The 14950-nt window shown below is 48.1% G+C and overlaps 1 protein-coding gene across 6 annotated transcripts in view; it reads right to left on the reverse strand.

Moving 5' to 3' along the window:
• Window positions 1-14950, reverse strand: part of Eri3 (ERI1 exoribonuclease family member 3) — a 124127-nt gene that overhangs the window by 65917 nt on the left and 43260 nt on the right. The gene's annotated exons all lie outside the window — the stretch shown is intronic.

Genomic DNA, 14950 nt, shown 5'->3' on the forward strand with positions numbered 1-14950 from the left:
AGATGACATTTAATTTCCTCTTGGTTTCCCTACAGTACAAACGAAAGGCCGTCACCTGCGTCTGGGTCTGGCAGCACAGCTGGAACTGTTCCCAGACATGCTGCTAGGGAGAGTTCCCAAACAACCAGAATGCAGGCGGGTGCACTGGGATGCCCCTTAGGCTATGCTCCTTGTTTTCCCAAGGAAAACCAACCTCAAATCTCTAGGGCCAAATCTCTGCTTAAAGACTCTAAAGGAGCTATATGTAGAGTATTTCTACATAGAGTATCAGTGCTTGGTCTTCACGTAGTATGTGTGTGTGTGTGTGTGTGTGTGTGTGTGCAGTGTGTGCAGTGTGTGTGTGTGTGTGTGTGTGTGTGTGTGTGTGTGTGTGTGCAGTGCCTGAGGAGGCCAGAAGGAAGTATCAGATGCCCTGAGACTGGAGTTACAGATGGTTGTGAGCCTCCATGTGGGTGCTAGGAACTGAACCCAGGTCCTCTAGAAAAACAGCCAGTGCTCTTAACCAATGAGACATCTTTCCAGCCCCAATAACTTATATTGTTATGGGTATGAGTGTTTTGTTTGTATGTATGTTGCATGTATGTCAGATACCCTAGGACTGGAGTTAGAGATGGCTGTGAGTCATTCATTATGTGTGTTCTGGGAACTGGAAGAGCAGCAGTGTTCTCAACTGCTAATCCACCTTTCCAGCTCTTTCAGCTCCTAGTTTTTACAGCCCACCTACTGACTATCCTGCAATCCCTCCCCCTCAGAACCCATAGGAAGCACATAAATGTTACAAACACCCTGTGGAAAAGTGTAGCACGCACCTCTCTGGTGCTACAAGTGTCCTGAAAATCCCATCACTTATTCCTTCCAGTGCCTGTCTAGGGAAACAATTAGCAAGGTCCTCTCCAGTGTCCATGCTGTGGCACAGTGCTCACTTGTGTGGAAAGTACTGGAACTGCTACCAGGACCTGGACAGAGCTCCTTAACACACAAGGCTATCAGGGAGGAGAGTAGAGGGAGGAGGCTGAGCACCAGATAGGAAGCTTCTAGGGTACTTTGGCCAGTGCCTTGGCTAATGACCTATTTTATTTTGGGGTTGGAAGACCTGGAGCTTAAGCTGTCTCCAAGATGCCCAACACATCCTAGCATACTTTCCACCTGGCCTGTGGCCATATTGACCCTATGCCTCAACTATGTTTGTATGGCCTACAATGCCCCCTGGAGGCTCTGCAGAGAGGCATCCTCTTGGCACTCAAGATCTGGGATGTAGTCTGACCTCTGCTCCCATATAAGTGCACAAGGACACAGCTGTTGCCTTTAGCCTCTAGTTGGTCCTCTCTACCCTGATTCCAGATCTTCTGATTATTTCAAGATGTGCAAGCATTCAGACTCTACAGAGTCCTGCTCCTGGCACAATAGCTCTAGAACAAGCTTAGGGAGTTTCAAACTGTGTTCTAGGAAGTTTGAGACTTAGGGGTTTCAGGAGAAAGATCAGGCTATTTCATGGACTAAGAAAGAATAGGACTGTGCCCCAGCTTTAGCCAGTACAGCTTAACTTAATATTGTGTTATTTTGAAAAGAGTTTACCACTAAAAATTACAGCCAATTATGTCCCCATACAGTATTTCTCCCTTTGTTTTTTGTCTTGTTTACTGTATTTTCAGTCTACTTTGCCCTTTAATTAGCTCTGATCACTTAGTGCTCCCACAGTCCCCAGCACACTACTTACTTGGCCCAGAGTAAGTCTCAGTGGCTGATTTCAAGCCACTGCTGCCTGACTGTGTCTTAACACCTTCCATGGCAGCTCCCTACAGCATTCCTTAGGGGAGAAACACTACAGTGGAAGGAACTGTTACTTACAGATAAAGTCCTGGTGGATATGGCTGACGCATGGCACCCTTAGCAGGGGAACCCCTGCTACTATGCTCCACCATCTAAAACCCACATCCAAAGAACCAGACAAACTGCTTTTGACCGATCTTTGAACCAAACGTAGCATTTTACTACAGGAAATGCCACTCCCTGGATGTTTCTAAATCTTGTACGTGGGAATGTTAGGATAATATCCCTGTCAAGAGTCTGACCCCTGTCCAGGCAGCACTGGAGGGAGTCATGAGTCTGGTTACAGTCAGAGTCAACAGTTCTGGCTACAGAGACTGAAAATGGGTGGAGGTTCTTGGTGCCAACCACCAGGCATACTGCCTGAAACTCTTCCAGCCAGGTCTGCAAGGGGTAGAGAGGGAAACCAGGGATGATGTCCTTCTGGCTAAAGCCACTTGTTAACAGGCCCTGGATTCCTTTATCTCTAGGGAAAGGAAGGTAGCAATGAGCACTGCCCCCTCCCATGCCTCCCAGCAGGGCCAGGGAGGACAGCCATTAGTGTGTACCTCAGCAGACAATGGGGAGGAGAAGTCTCCAGAGCAAAGGACAACTGCAGCAATTAGAATGCAGGGAGGTTCAGAAGCTATTTAACTGGGTGACCCCTGAGGTCGCTGCATCTGACTCCCATCCCTGGATAAATATTGTATGAGCGGGGAGGGGGCGAGCAACGGAGCTGAGTTGTCGTCGCAGCCCCTCCATCCCCTCCTTTCCCACCCGATGTGCTGCCTCCAGCCACACACAACAGGAACATTATTTACAGCCCTGACAGTCAGAGCAATCACTCTGCTAACCAAGAGGGAATGGACAAAGTCGACTTACCAAAAATTGACTATGGCAATTGAAGAAGAAACCAGGGCTGGTGGGGGGAGGGAGCTGAGCTAACACAGACACAAGGCTTCCCTTCCCTCTGGGTCCTGCTGGAGCAGGTACTACCACCCTAAACCCTAAAGCATGGCAGGTGAAGCAGGTCTCAAATCAGAGAAATGGGGCACCCTTTCACCTCTCCTCATTACCCAGGTGCCCTTGGCAAAGAAAGCACTCTGGCCATCTGCCCAAAGGAATCCAGACCAGCCACAAGCCACCTGCAGACCCAGCTGGCCCTTAGCTGACCTAACAGGCAAAGGCCAACACCATGGCAGTACATGAGCTACAGAAAGCAGAGGCCAGGGTGGGGAGCCGGGCGCCTGAGCACAGGAGCAGCTCAGCCCCTTTGCCGCGCCTGCAGTCCTGCTCTAATGCACCCTGACATGCCTCTGAAGACACAGAGCTGTTTGCAGTCAGCATCGTGATTTGTTAGTAATTATTTCCATGGTGTCACATTGCTGTCACTCTGTTAACAAAGAGACAGGCTGCCTCGGGCTGCCTGCAAGAAAGAATCGCAGAGAAAAAGGCCTGTCAGACTCCTGGGATTCTCTGGGCTGGCTGGCTTTCTTCCCCAAACCAACATTCTCGCAGGCTTTGGAAGAATCAGTTTTACAGAACTATGAAGTCTGAGCTGTGTCACCCTTTAGCCAGGGACACTGAGAATTTATCCTACCCACTCACAAACTCTACCCTTCCCAAACTCTACAAAGCTAAACCCCACAATCCACAACTCCTTTAGCACAGGCCACCATGCCAAATGAAACACAAAGCTCCCTGGCCTTCAACTCCCCAGCTCCCTGCTCCTTGACTCTCCCTGCCTCATACTGAGGCTGCCCTTTGCAGGTGCTGTTAGAGCCTGTCAAAAGAAACCTCACTTGGACCAACTGATACAGCCACCCTTTCAGCGCGGGTATGGTAGGGAAGAACAGGATTACAGGGAATCTCACCTTTTCAAATCCAGCAATCGCATTCAAGAGCAAAGCTGCTCAGGAGCCACGCCCTTCTAGCCCCATAAGCCTCTGAGAGGAACGACTGACTGCAAGCTGACCTGTCTTTCTTTCCTAGGGCCTGGACCTGTTCATCATCTTCGAAGGAGAACCGGTGGTCTGCTTGAGTACAGAATAATGTCTCCATTACCATGGCTGGGAATTAGAGGGACAGATTGGCAAGGACTGACACAACAGAGGTCACTCACCTTTGCAGGCACAGAAAGGTGAAGATTAATTCTCTCCTTTCACAGAGTGAATCAGGCTTCAGGATAGTGGGAGGCAAACAGCAATACTGAGAAACTCAATGCCACATTGTAGGAGCAGACGAGGCATCACGAACAGAAAGGGAAGAAGGCTCTAAGACCGAGAGAAGCCCTGTCAAAGACACTGCCACCCCGCTCCTGCAGAACCTCACTAGACAGAGAGTCAGAGCAAGACCAACACTGTTTTGGCCTGAGAGTTTAAATGGCAGACACAGGCCAGTTACATACAGCAGGGGACAAACTCATTGAAGGCAGGCTGCTTGAGGTAGTCTTGGCTTTTTGTTAACTACTATGTCCTCAATTCCTAAAACAGTGAGGCACACAGTTGGTATTTAACTCATCTACTGACAGAAGAAACAAATGAACCAGAAGCTTCAAAGGCTTCTTCTATGGGCCCAGGGTCAGTTGTCTCCCAGCCTGTACCTCGGAAAGAAGGAAACCCAGGATGGATTCCAGAGGAGACAAAGGCGGCAAGGCTGGTGGACTGCAAATGGATTTTGAAGAATGACAGGAGTTTATAGAAGTCAAGAGGCACAGGGATATTTCTATATCAAAAACCAAAAAAAAAAAAAAAAAAAAAAACCCAAACACTCATATACTCATTCAGCAAACATATGCTAAATACCTAAAGGAGGCAGATGCTCCAACAAAGAGAAAATAGCAGTGGACTATAGCAAAACAGTGAAATACTAAACAACAATCAAAAGGCCAAAGTCACCTATACAACCACATGCATTATCTGTTATTCTATTGTGCAAAATAAATCAAACATAGAAGAGTACATTTTGGCCAGACAGTAGTGGCGGTGCACACCCTTAATCCCAACACCAGCAGAGGCAGGCAGATCTCAGAGTTCAAGGCCAGATCGTCAGTCTACAGAGCAAGTTCCAAGACAATCAAGGCTACACAGAGAAACTCGGTCTTGGAAAAACAAAAAAGCAAACAAACAAACAAACAAACCAGGAGTGTATTTTTTATGACTTAATTTCTATGAGGGTGGAGAATAACACCCTAAGCCACATAAGTCAAAGCAATGGCTAGCTGGCAGGGGTAGGCATTATTAACTGGAGAGGGGCACACAGGGACCTTCTGAGATAAGGGAAATCTTGATTGGGATGATGGTGACACAGGTGTATACTCGTACACAAATGTGTCATTCAAAATGGTGTGTGATTATATTTCCATGCTTTGTTAGACCTATATGCCTTGATTTGGGGGTGAGGGGATACCAAGGATTGAACTTAGGTTTTTGGGCATGCTAAGCGAGCAATCTACCAGTGAACTACATACCCAGTCCTCTTTTCACTCTGACACGAGGCTTCCTATGACATGACGTTGCCCGGGTCAGTCTGGAACTGCTCTGTAGTCTACCCGGGTAAGCCTTGACCTTGCAATGTTCTGACCTTAACCTAAGTAGCTGGGACTTTAGGTCTGGGCCACAAGATCTGTGGGCTCCTATCATGATGTATTTTGTTTGTTTGTTTGTTTGTAATAAAAAAAACCCAAAATTGGTATTCAAGAGTCACAAAAATAATAGGCAAGACCTTAGAAAAGAAGTACTGGCTTTAAAATACCACACACAAAAGAAAGAATTAACATTTTCCAAGAGCAGTGGTAGTTCCTTTTACCCAGAGACAGGCTCCCCTAGCCTTCACTCTGACAGAGAGCATACAGACCTTCAGTATATTAAGACTCAAGAAGATTAAAATGTTCCTCACACAGAGGAGCAGGCCCTATATCTCAGCCCAGGTGTGGTATGGGAGGGAGGTTGCAATCCATGTCAGGTGAGCTCAAGGAGGACAGACAGACCGAATGGCCCATGCTATAGGCCATTAGGCCCTCTAAAGCACCCTATTTGTCAAGACTCCACCATGAGAAAGAATATGCCAGACTTCCAGAATTTGTTCTGGAACCACAGACACAGAACCCAATTTGCCTTCTTGACAATCCAGGTGCAGAGAATGGCTGGGCTATCCCAACTCTGGGCTAAAAGGAAGGTCTCAAAGGGTCCAGGCCTGCTGCCACCAAAGAAGAAGTGCTAAGGATGCTCTCTGCATAGTACTTCGTAGGTCCTAGAGAGCTCTACATAGCAAATCCTAGGGCTAGACTCTAGGCAGCCAACACTTGCTTCTACAACACCTTTCAAAAGTGAAGAACCATTCAATCACCAGTTCTGTACCAGGCCAAAGAGGCTACTCCTACTTTCAGCATCTTCTCTTTAATCTGTTTTAGCTGGGCAAAACTTCCATTCAGGGATTCTATAATCATCACAGTGAGTTAACCCTTCCACACCTTCCCAGGGGTGAGACAATGAGGCTGTCAATGCAGTTTCACTGTCACCCAAGCCACAAGTACCCACAAAGGAGCAGAAAAAGCTGACAACAGAGCTTCTCTTTCAGGGACCCTCTGAAGTCCCTTCAAGACAGATTACTGCCCCAGTGAAAGGTAGCAAGGGAAGGTGGCATGGTAAGAGGCCTGTTAACCTGCAGCTCTAGGAGGAGCAAAGGCTGGGAACCAGGAGTCGCGCTCTGGCTGCATTCAGAAGTAGATAATCCCTTTAATGCTGGTTCTAGGCCCAAGACCCACAGGAGGGGCCTTCAGATGTTTCTGAGTAGGCCAGCTCCAGGGGTGTCTGTGCTCACAGGAGTGGGGGTGGGGGAGCACCTCTCACTCCTCCAGGCCCAAGAACTCTCAGCCCAAGAAGCTGTCAGACTAACGAGGCTACCCCACCACCACTCCATCTGAGCGTGGCAGGCTGCACCGCACGACTGGCTTCAGGTGGCTCTTCTTTAATTAATGGCATCCCAGGCTCTGCAGGGAGCTTCACCCCACAATGAATGGCCCTCTCTCATTAGAGGCAAGCCTGCCATGATGTATTCAGGGTGAGGGCCAGGATTCATTTCCCTGTCTGTGGGTTGGCAATGGGAGGGAGGAAGAGGCAGCAGGGAGATTTATATCAAGTGACTTGGATTAGCTGCAGCTGAAACATGACCCCATCAACTCAAGCTGCCTTCTTGGGGCTAACCCAATGCACCTCTGATGACGAGAGTGCTCTAGGGAAACTGAAGGGAGGGCAGGAGGTCTGGTTGCCACTCTCTCTGACTCTCTCTGAGCTGAGACTCTAACTTGAAGGTCCAGAATACAAGCTCTGGGACATCCTTTCCCCTGCCCCCGCTCATCTCATGAGCTTGTGAGCCTGCGTTGACTTGGAACAATCTTCCCCATCAAGAGTTCTATCATGATGGGGATGCATTAGCCCCCTATATAAAGGATGGAGGCTCTACCCTACCGCTTTCACTTGACTCTTCTGACTTGTAGTAAGCAATACACCGATCCCTTACTTCAGAAAGAGTCTATAACATGGCTTGCTTCTTAACTGTTGTCTGGAGAGGACCCAGGGAGACTGTACAACAGGGCATCTCAGACATCAGACCAGCTGGCACTAGAATTTGTCACAAAAACATGCTGACGTCTGTCACTTCACTATGGTGATCTACTGGGCTGAGTCCCATTTTCAGTGTGGAAAGATCCTAGACAACTCTGTTCTTAGCAAGCATCTATCTTTGCCTGCTGAGTCAGCTTACTGGCCAGCAAATCTAGTCTCCTTCCTTCTACCTCTCCCAGATACCATCTTATAGGGCACAGAAGATTGAGTGGGGGAAACTGCCCTCTAGGCAAAAGGGAAGCACTTGGGCTTTGAGCTGTGTTTACAGAATTGTTACACTCTTAAGAAGGCCACACTATACTCTGCTTGCTTTTACCTGGTAGGATCTAGAATCGAGGTGACTGAGGCTGCACAACACACAGCCCTGACCACTGCTTACAAAACCCCCAGTAAATTCGACTTTCAATTCTGCCTGTACACAGAGAACCAGCACACTTCGAAACTCATGTTCTTTCCACTATAAGCCCACAGAGTGCCAATTCACTAAGTCTGCTGGAAGGAGGGCCTTCACATGGACCTGTGAGCTAATTCAAATACTGCTTTGCAGGCCTGTAACTCTTGAGAGCCAGGGCAGGCAGGTGTCCATCATCTATCTGCACACACACTCAGTGCCTGTCAGCTGTGCTTCTCTCTGGTCCACAAAGAGAGTGTTCATATACCCTTGCTTCCCTACTCAGAAAGAGATGTAACTCAGTTCCGCTTTGCTAAGCCCTATTTGGCAATGTGTCTAAACACATGCAAACTTAATTAGTTCAGGAGGGGAACCCAAGTGCTTGCAGTGACAGATAAAAGTAACAGGGAATGAGACAAGTCAGGACTGGCAGGGAGTTCTTACTACGGCCTGTTCCCCCAGCAGGTAGCTAATCAAACGTGATGTAGCTCAGAGCTGGGGATTAACTGGCACTCTCACTCTCTTGGGCAAGGGGTAAGGCTCATAGGCTCAGGGGCATGATGAGATAACCTCTGTGCTTTCAAACATAAACATGAGACTTAGGTATCCAAAATGGTACTGGCCTATGGACTTCTTATAACTGACCCGAGGAGCGAGGTGGAGTGGCACACACCTGGAGTTCTGGCACTTTAGAGGCTAAGTCAGGACAGTGATCACAACACCAGCTTGGGCTACAACACTGAGACTCTATCTTGAACTAAAAGCAACACAACAAGACAAACAAAGCACAGATCAGAGGATTCATTTATTTGTGGCCTTGCAAGAAAGCTCTCCGGCAGTGCCAAATCATGCCCTCTATATCCTGGACAACCATGCCTTCATCCCAAAATGAACATGAAGGTCTACAGCTCCAACATCAGACAGCTCTGGCTCTGGCCCTCAGAGCAACAACAGACAAGGAAGATGGGTGTTCCTACCAGATCACAGAGTGTGAATCATGAAAACAAGGACTGAAACAGATGGTCAATGGCTATGATCCAACAATGGTTCTAGAGGCAGAGGCCTAGGTTCAAATCCCTGCTCTGCCAACGAACAGGTTGTATGTCCTTGACAGATTACTTATCTCTTTGAGCCATAGTTTCTCAACTTTTTTTAAAAAACAAAAACAAAAACCAAGTTTATTTAGATCTGGGACTCTAGGTGGTTTTGTCTCTACTACCTGACCTCCTCCTGCCACGACTTCTGGACCTTGCTGAGGCTACGGCTTTGGCTCCAACTCCTGCTCTGGTTCCGGCCCCGGCTGCGGCTGCGGTTGTGGCTCCTCCTGCTCTGGCTCGAGGGCCCGGACTGTAATCCTTTTTTCTTCTTCTTCTTCTTCTGGGTGAACTGAGCCTCTCACAGCTCTTCATTCCATGTCTGTGAGATTTCTTCACCCTGTGACTACTACTGCTCTTCCTGTCAGAATCACCATTTCTCCTGTACAAGTCCGGACTCGGGCTCCTCCTCCTTCTTCTTCTTGACCTGCCATGGTATTCATCATGGTGACTGGCCCTTTCCCTCCTCTCTGAATTCTTACCAAGGAGGAGCTAGTGCAATCTGGAGATGGTAGAGGTCTCTATCAGCGTCCCTCTATCCAGTGCTGGGATGTCTGACCACGAGAAGCAAGCTGCAGTGCTTTCCTATTGGACACTGCTGGACTTCAAATAAGCCTCAGTTTCTGCAGCACCACGCTAGGCCCCACCGCCTCCATACTGCCGTTGCTGTCTCCTCTCCCACAGCAAGGTCTGAGGGGAAGCAGCCACCCAGGTCCTCTGTCACCCACTCAGCCAAGGCCACCAGTACCTGCCCGAGATGGAAGGAGAGGGCTTTCTTCCTGCAGCTAGTCAGCCAGGCGCCTCGGCCTGAGAAAATAGACTCTCAAAGAGGCCACTGCAGCCACCACGGCAGACCTGAGAAGATAGGAGGAAGGTCTCCTAAATCGGCTAGTCAGCCAGGCATCCTGGCCTGAGAAAATGTCTCCTCACAGAAGCCACCTCCGGAGCTCTTCCACTTCTCTCAACTTATTTTTAAAACTTTTGAAAGAGTGTTACAAAAAGAAATCCTTCGGGATTCTAAGATGGCTGACCAAGTAAAGCTCTTGTTTCGAGGCCTTACTGAGTTCAATTCCCAGTGTGCTCCTCTGACTTCTGCTTCCATGGCAGAGCATAAACACACACCACTTTTTAAAAATAACTTAAATGTAAATAAATAACTTTTAAAAATAATTTAATTGATAGGACTGTGGTAAGACTTAAATGACTATGTGTAAGCAATACAAAAGATTGCTGGAAAGTGCTCCACAAATGATGGCTGCGTTTACTCTCTGCTTTTAAGCCGTCCAGGAGTCCCAGCCTCCAGATCCAGAGGCACAAACCTCTCAGATACAGTACCTCCCACATGCCCAGGAACAAGCTCCTTGTCCCAGGCCCAGATCAACTCAACCCTCTGCCCTTTTCCAGAGCAGAAGTGCTCCAGGGCCACTCAGCTGTTCTTTGTTTAAAACTCTGGCCTATGTGGCTTGTTAGCATAGTTCAGTGACCAACTGTGAACTTAGCAAACATGAGGTCTTAGGATGGTCCCCAACACTACCTCCATCTCAAAATTCTAAATATTTACTAAACAACTACTAACTTTGTCTGAGGATTCCAACAGTGTTCACAATTTAGTGAAAGAAATAGACAAGTTCCTCTCATTGCAGACAAGCTGCAATAAAATTCCATGAAGGAATAAGTAAACAGGCTCCAGGAACATGGAAGTGGGGGTGGGGGTGGGGGGAAGGGTGCACAGTCCTGAAGGAAGTAAGCAAGAGCCTCAATAGTCCCAACAGTATACACCCGACCTTGAGACTAAGGCTGCCTTCACAGGCTGAGGCAGAGGTGTGACCTGACTGGAGTCAGAGCTTAGGGAATAGACCACCTGGAGAAAGCTCTGGTTAGAGTGGTCAACAGCATTTCAAGATTAACTGGTTGTGGCTAGACAAAGGGTGGTTCTCAGGTTTCTGACAGGGCAGGCATTGCAGGAGGGTGTATAGAGGGGAAGGCAAGGGCAGTGAGGCACAGGAGGCATCTGGGTACAAGGCTTGGCTTTCGAGCAGCTGATGGAGAAGACCTCTTGTCTCTGGCAGGATCATGTTAGCTGTAATTTCTCTTGGGGAAAAAAGACTAGAATGAAGGAAAATGAAAGCTAGGCCAGGGATCGAAGCAACACCAGTCATTTAGAAACACCTACACTATGGAGCATTCTTCTAATCTCAGCACTCCGGAGGCAGAGATCTCTGTGAGTTCAAGACTAGCCTAGTACACATAGCAAGCTCTAGAATAGCCAGATATAGATATATACACATATACACATACACATACAACCCTGTCTCAAAAACAAAAATCACCAAGACTTAGGAAAAACTAAGGAAAGAATGAATTGCAAAAGTGACTAAGGGGAGGGAGCCAAAGAATGAGAAGACACAAAGTTAAAGACTATTTCAGGATGACTTGATTGGCTTTGTTGAATGAGCCTAGAAGACCCAGCTTGACCAGGACCAGACCCTCTAGCTCAGTGCTCTCATATGGGTCTCTTGTCGCATCAATTCACAGTTTTACTCTTCAACTTGGCTACAGCACAATGCCCAGTGTGCACTCCATACACCAGCAGTGAGCAAGAGTACAGTGAGAAAAGCCCACTCTAATCTCCAGAGTTTCTTAAACCTCCAGTGTTCTAGGTCCACCCATGCAGAGTGCAAGCACGGGATAGAGCATGCACACCCCAGAAGTCATGTAGCCAACTAAAGACCAGTGCCAGCCCTGCTCTTACCTGTAGCATGAGGGTCCCCTGAACCAACTCTGAGCAAGCCCCAGCCTCTCTTTTACTCAGGATAGTGCTCAATTATCCAAAAAGAGCCTCTTGGCAAACTGCACTGAGGGCCTGTGCCTCCCTCCAGTCAGCCTGTCCCCCAGTCTTGCTTCTGTCCTTTGTCCATCTTCTTAGAACAAAAGCCCACCTGGGCTCTGTTCAGTGGTAAGCCTGGAGCTACAGACCACATGCTAGAGCTCAAGTTCTTCAAATGGCCCCCTGTACAGGTCTCACTCCTCACCATCTACATTGCTATCCGCCCTCCACCCCAAGAGTGCACACTCCCCAACTGGCCAAGCAGAGGAACAAGAATTCCCTTGGGGAGTGCCAAGGAACAACAGGTAAGATGAGGAAAGGACAGTCAGGGAGGAACAGGGAACTAAGTAAACTAAACCCAATTAAGTATCTTTTCTATAAAAAGTACAGAAGAATAGTACAGAGTGGTGGCGGTGGTGGTTGCACACAACTTTAATCTCAGCATTCGGGAGACGGAGGTAGGCAGAGCTCTGAGTTTGAGGCCAGCCTGCTGGTTTACAGAGTGAGTTCCAGGACAGCCAGGGCTACACAGAAAAACTATGTCTCAAAACAATAACAGGAGGAGGAAGAGAAGAAGAGGAGGAGGAGGGAGAGGAGGAAGAAGGGGGTGAGGGGGAAGAAAATTAAATCCACGCCCATTAAACTAAAACTCACCTTAGTAAGTACCTGGGACTACAGCCTCAAGCCCTACAAATCTGGAGTATTAATTCATCCACCTCTGAAGAAAGATGGACACAAAACGATTTTGTCACAAGAGCAGATTTCTTTGCTGCAGTGGGGTTTCTCCTGCCACTTCAGTTCCCATTTCTCAGTGCTGCACTAATCAGGCCTTTTCCAACAACCATGATGTGAACAGCTTGGGGGCTGGAAGAACAACAGCAAGGAGACGGAGCGGGGCTCCCGAAACGGGACTGTGAAATGAGAGCATTTGCTGAATTCCTTAGACTTAGTTAACTCTAGAAATGCATGTCAGAATACAAAGTCAGCCACATACTAACAAGTTATGAGTGTCAATTTAACACACCCTTGTCAGTCGCAGCAGCAGCTTTTGCCAGGCGCACAGTACAGGGTGGCTCAGCTGAGAGCCACTGACAGCCGCTACCAAGGTTCCAGAACACCAGTAAGCAGTGCACGGTCACGCCGCACTACTTACCGTCTCTCTCTGGCTGCTTTTATTTTGTTACACATTTAATTAAGAGCTTTCCCAGCAGTTATGTGCAGTCCTGCTTCTTAAAGGCAGTCGGAGGCCCTCCTCCCTACCCTGTTACCTAGCAGCAGCTCCTCTGGCAATACCTTTCTCCAGAGCCCCGGCTTCCTCACCAGACTCAAATCATCGCAAACTGTAAAGTGTTAGAATTCCTTTCTGTTTAGTTGAATCTTTATCTCTGTGAGCCCCAAAGTATTCTACTTTGTTTTGTTTGCTGTTTATAAAAGGGAGACATCGCCTCCTACCAGAGACAGATGTTAGTACACACTTGGATTCTGCAACCCAATCTAGGCACTGTTTCTCATGAAGACACAGAATGGCAGTGTAGCATGGGCCAGAAGAGGCTTGAACAATGAGAACAGTGCCCTTTAAAACTGCCCCTCATCATGGGACAGCTCCAAATAGAGAAGCCCAGCACCATGGTGTCTAGTCCCATGCACATCAAGTTCTCTGATGCATGCATGTGCACACAATTCACAAGTGGCAGCAGAAGGCTCAGAAGCACCAGCACTAGGAGGATGAAGATGCCAGTGAGGAACACAGTGGAAGGAAGGGCAGGAGGCTGGGAGAGGCTACCTGGAGGAGCTGGGCCCTGGACCAGGTCCAAGCATCTTCCACTTGGGAATGGTTTCTCCTGGGCTGCAAAGCCCCACATAAGACTCTCTAGGTTTCAAAGCTACTTAGGAAACACAATGAGAACAGCCTTTCTAGACTAGAGATGTAGCCCAGTTGATAAAGTGCTTGCCCAGCATGTACCAAGCCCTGGGTTCAGTTGCCAACACCACATATACCAAGTATGGTGAAACATACCTATCATCCCAGCACTTTAAAAGTAGAAGCAGGAAGATCAGCAGTCATCATATATAGTGAGTTCAAGGCCAGCCTGGGTTAGTAATATACAAGGCCCTGTTTCAAAGAAAGGAATACCCTTGCCCTCTCACCTTTGCCATTGATGCTTCTAATTTGCATCTGCTTCCAGACTTCTAGACCCAACCCATAGAGCTGCCCTGTCATGTGGGAGCACAGAGACGCTCTGGTCTAGATGTGTGCAGCTAGGCTGCGAGCACAGCATTTGGCGCACATGAGTGCTGTGTGCCCACGGGTTCTGCAGATCATTCTTCCTGACTCCCCCAACAGAGCTGAAGTCCAACAGCAGGCCTGACACCCAACTGGAGGTCTAAGCTCACCTCAATGACCAGGGTCTAAAAAAACCATACAAGGGACAAGGGACCCTGAGAAGATATAACCTGATTTGAAAGCAATAGTATGCCCCATCTTCACCAACACTCACCTTCTGTGTGCACACAGGAACACACACACACACACACACACACACGGGTGGGGGGGAACAGAGAGAAAAGAGAAGAAAGAGGGGAGAGGAGAGAAAGAATGCTTGCTGCTGCTTCAGTTACAAAGAACACAGTGGTATTGATTCCATCACTCCTCAGCAAACAGCACCCCATCCCCTTTAGTCTCCGGGGGATGTCTGAAGCCAGGTATCCATGAGGACAGACAAGAAGCAAAAGTGTCAACCCAGCAAAGGAACCTGTCCTGCCTTCCACAGCCAGACAGGATAAGAAGACAAAGGAGAAGAAGCAGTGGGGACAGAAGATGAGAGAGGAGGAGGAGGACTTGGGCAACTCCCCAGAGCAGCCCTCTCTCATCAGACATCAGCTCTCAGCTGATAACCAGGGTCTTAGGTGCCAGACAATAGGGCAACATAGTAACAGTAAGAGAAAGGACCCTGGAGCCAACTGTTGAGTCTGACTCCTGGCAGGGTGGCCCTGGGAAATTTACTTAACTTCTCGGAGCCTTAATTTCATTAGTTATAAAACAGAAGTAATAGTACCTACTTCACAGAATGAGTGAAGTTCTTAGAGAACTTTGAATATATATTATGTACTCTGTTTCAAAGGTTTTTTTTCTTCAAGACCCTCTTTTAATGTCTTCCTCCTGGGTAACACATAGGCCAGCAATCAGAAGAGCTACTGTGAGCAGCTG

Source organism: Mus caroli, unplaced genomic scaffold, assembly GCF_978045245.1.
Source record: "Mus caroli unplaced genomic scaffold, Mus_caroli_1 scaffold_6, whole genome shotgun sequence".
Taxonomy (NCBI): domain Eukaryota; kingdom Metazoa; phylum Chordata; class Mammalia; order Rodentia; family Muridae; genus Mus; species Mus caroli.